The sequence below is a fragment of the Solanum tuberosum genome, unplaced genomic scaffold (assembly GCF_000226075.1).
Source record: "Solanum tuberosum cultivar DM 1-3 516 R44 unplaced genomic scaffold, SolTub_3.0 scf00732, whole genome shotgun sequence".
NCBI classification, from domain to species: domain Eukaryota; kingdom Viridiplantae; phylum Streptophyta; class Magnoliopsida; order Solanales; family Solanaceae; genus Solanum; species Solanum tuberosum.
In genome coordinates, this window is record NW_006239647.1 from 6,104 (window position 1) to 10,837 (window position 4,734).

The window sequence follows — 4,734 nt, forward strand, 5'->3', positions numbered from 1 at the left end:
ATTGTTTGAAATTGACGAAAAAGAAACTATAAATTACAATAATTAACAAAATAAATCTCTCGACTCCAACAAATCTATCAATTAATGCCACATAAATTGGGACATGGCAAATAACAGATATTATTAAAAAATTAGGTTCAAAATGTACTATAAAATACAATAATTAACAACTTAATATATTAAAGAGACATATAAAAAAGGGTTAATATTTGAAATTCTGCATCTGCCAAATAAATTAGAACAAAGAGAGTAATAAATATTATTTTCAAAATAATGTAAAAAAAAAGGTACTACAAATCACAATAGCTAACAATTTAAAATATTTTTAAAATCATATAAAAATTTCAATAACTTCTCAAATTCCATAATATAACACTTAAATACTACATATTATATATTAATTACTATACTATAAATGACTTAAATACTCCATATTATCTATTACAATAATTAACAATTATTTGACACTTTAAATTCTATCAATGCCATATAAATTAGGATAAAAAACCTAACATATAATATTTAAATATATTTAAAAATAATATAAGTAATACTATACATTACAATAATTAACAGCTTAATTATTTAAATATTTTTTTAATAATATATGTTATTTGCCATGTCCCAATTTATGTGGCATTAATTGATAGATTTGTTGGAGTCGAGAGATTTATTTTGTTAATTATTGTAATTTATAGTTTCTTTTTCGTCAATTTCAAACAATATATGTTTATCATATAATCCATTTTATGTGGTACCAATAGAATTTAGAGAGTCAATTAAATTTTTTATATAAGTTTTAAATAATTAAGCTGTTAATTATTGTAATGTATAGTATTACTTATAGTATTTTTAAATATATTTAAATATTATATGTTAGGTTTTTTATCCTAATTTATATGGCATTGATAGAATTTAAAGTGTCAAATAATTGTTAATTATTGTAATAGATAATATGGAGTATTTAAGTCATTTATAGTATAGTATAATTAATATATAATATGTAGTATTTAAGTGTTATATTATGGAATTTGAGAAGTTATTGAAATTTTTATATGATTTTAAAAATATTTTAAATTGTTAGCTATTGTGATTTGTAGTACTTTTTTTTAACATAATTTTGAAAAAAATATTTATTACTCTGTTTGTTCTAATTTATGTGGCACACGCAGAATTTCAAATATTAACCATTTTTTATATGTCTCTTTAATATATTAAGTTGTTAATTATTGTATTTTATAGTACATTTTGAACCTAATTTTTTAATAATATATGTTATTTGCCATGTCCCAATTTATGTGGCATTAATTGATAGATTTGTTGGAGTCGAGAGATTTATTTTGTTAATTATTGTAATTTATAGTTTCTTTTTCGTCAATTTCAAACAATATATGTTTATCATATAATCCATTTTATGTGGTACCAATAGAATTTAGAGAGTCAATTAAATTTTTTATATAAGTTTTAAATAATTAAGCTGTTAATTATTGTAATGTATAGTATTACTTATATTATTTTTAAATATATTTAAATATTATATGTTAGGTTTTTTATCCTAATTTATATGGCATTGATAGAATTTAAAGTGTCAAATAATTGTTAATTATTGTAATAGATAATATGGAGTATTTAAGTCATTTATAGTATAGTATAATTAATATATAATATGTAGTATTTAAGTGTTATATTATGGAATTTGAGAAGTTATTGAAATTTTTATATGATTTTAAAAATATTTTAAATTGTTAGCTATTGTGATTTGTAGTACTTTTTTTTAACATAATTTTGAAAGTAATATTTATTACTCTATTTGTTCTAATTTATGTGGCACATGCAGAATTTCAAATATTAACCATTTTTTATATGTCTCTTTAATATATTAAGTTGTTAATTATTGTATTTTATAGTACATTTTGAACCTAATTTTTTAATAATATATGTTATTTGCCATGTCCCAATTTATGTGGCATTAATTGATAGATTTGTTGGAGTCGAGAGATTTATTTTGTTAATTATTGTAATTTATAGTTTCTTTTTCGTCAATTTCAAACAATATATGTTTATCATATAATCCATTTTATGTGGTACCAATAGAATTTAGAGAGTCAATTAAATTTTTTATATAAGTTTTAAATAATTAAGCTGTTAATTATTGTAATGTATAGTATTACTTATATTATTTTTAAATATATTTAAATATTATATGTTAGGTTTTTTATCCTAATTTATATGGCATTGATAGAATTTAAAGTGTCAAATAATTGTTAATTATTGTAATAGATAATATGGAGTATTTAAGTCATTTATAGTATAGTAATTAATATATAATATGTAGTATTTAAGTGTTATATTATGGAATTTGAGAAGTTATTGAAATTTTTATATGATTTTAAAAATATTTTAAATTGTTAGCTATTGTGATTTGTAGTACTTTTTTTTAACATAATTTTGAAAAAAATATTTATTACTCTGTTTGTTCTAATTTATGTGGCACACGCAGAATTTCAAATATTAACCATTTTTTATATGTCTCTTTAATATATTAAGTTGTTAATTATTGTATTTTATAGTACATTTTGAACCTAATTTTTTAATAATATATGTTATTTGCCATGTCCCAATTTATGTGGCATTAATTGATAGATTTGTTGGAGTCGAGAGATTTATTTTGTTAATTATTGTAATTTATAATTTGTTTTTCGTCAATTTCGTCAACAATTTTTTTTATTAATTATTGTAATTTATTGTTTCTTTTTCGTCAATTTCAAACAATATATGTTGTTAATTGATAGATTTTTTGGAGTGGACTATTTTTTTATTAATTATTGTAGATTACTTTATTCTATCCAAAACAATAAAAAAATTAAAGCAGTGCGTCTCACTTCCTCCTTAAATTTCACAATGAACTTTCTTAGCGATTGAGGACTGATATTAATGAAGATGACTTATGAAATTGAGTTTAATTTGGTTGAAGGTGGATCACCTGAGGAAATGGGTTAAATGAGTGGATTTTGAAGGAAATGGGTATTTAAAATTGGGGTCATGAGTTATTTGTTCTTAAATTGACATATATTCCTCCATTAAAATTAGGAATATAAATGTATCAAAATATAATGAAAGGCGTATATTTAATTAACCAAGAATATTACAAATGGTCTATTTGACCATTTTTCGTACTGGGCAAAAAACTTAAGTATACAATTTAATAACTCTAATTACACGAATATAGCAATAGTTTTTTTTTTCAATTGAATAGCAATATTTTTTTTTTCAAAATTGAAATTCTTATTAAAAGAAAATAAAAAAACATTTTCAGCTACAATTATCCATATTCCTTAAATTTCTCCAATTATTTTATTTTCCCTGATTTACTCCAATTTGCTATATATCATATCCCATAAAGAAAGGTTTCCTACAAAAATAAAACTTCTCTTCCATACTAAGATCGACGATCAAATATGCAGACCAATAATTTTTCAATTTTAATTCATCACAGCGGGCGTTGGAACTCATCAGGTAATCTTTTTTGTAGTAATTCCTTTGATTTTGTCGAATTTGGTGGAATATACATTCATAAGATTTTGGTTAATGTTCTGGTGCAACTGTAAAAGGTTTAATTATTAAATAGATATTAAGATTTAGCAATTGTTTGTGGAATATTATTAGGATTTTCACATAATCTGTGTTTTAATTCTTTTTGGTATTTATTCGCTGTTTTATATTAACGTTTTTGGTGTAATACAACATCATATGATTTTGGTTGTAATATGATGAGTCGAATAAGTTTTTTATAAAAAAAAATTAGGTTAATTGGTATGTTGCATGCCGAATGTTAACATATTTTATCAATAGTTTCTTTTGGTATGTGATATGGTGTACACATACCAACTTAAAGTTAAATTTCAGGTACATATTTTTGTGTATTTAGTTGTATTATTTGGAATATAAAATATAACTTTCAAAAAAAAAATTGATTAGTTTTTTGGTGTATTTTATTTATCTGAATTGGTGTAGATAATAATTTGAAAATTGGTCATATGTGATCAGGTACTTAATCTGGTATATTTGTTTCTATAAATTGGTGGTAAATTAATACTCTGATCAATGTGTTGTGTATTTTTGGGTTAAATGTCAAATTACTTTTGATATGTCGATTAGTGTAATTTGTATGGTTTAACTGATTGTGTGAATTACCACAAATTGATTTAGGTATGTGATGTGGTAAATGACACCAAAATAATACTCTAATGTATGAGTTGGTGTATTTATTGGTCTAATATATAATACCATAATTTCAAAATAGGTTGTTGTTGTTATTCAACAATTCAAAGTTTTTTTTTTTGTTTTTGGGTATTTTTTCTTTGGTTTGTTTTGTATGGTTTGCAAGTTAGGAGTAGAAACCAGTTTTATTGATTATGGTTTTTGGTAAGTTAATTGGTAAAAAATATCGTTAAATTATTTGGTGAAAATGATAGTTTTTAATTTGTGAATATAATGATCTGCCAGTGTAACACCCCGTATTCGAAAAAAGGGAATTCAGATTTCTGATGTTACAGATGGCACTCACAAACACCATCCACGGACCGAAGATGGACTAACAGTCCGTCCTGCAGGTCCGTGGTTCGTGACAGAAAACTTCCCCAGAACTCAGTCAGAAAATTTGGCTAAGTGTTGACCCACGGCCGGACTTACGGTCCGTAGATCAGGTCACGGACCGTAGTTCGTGTCCGTGGA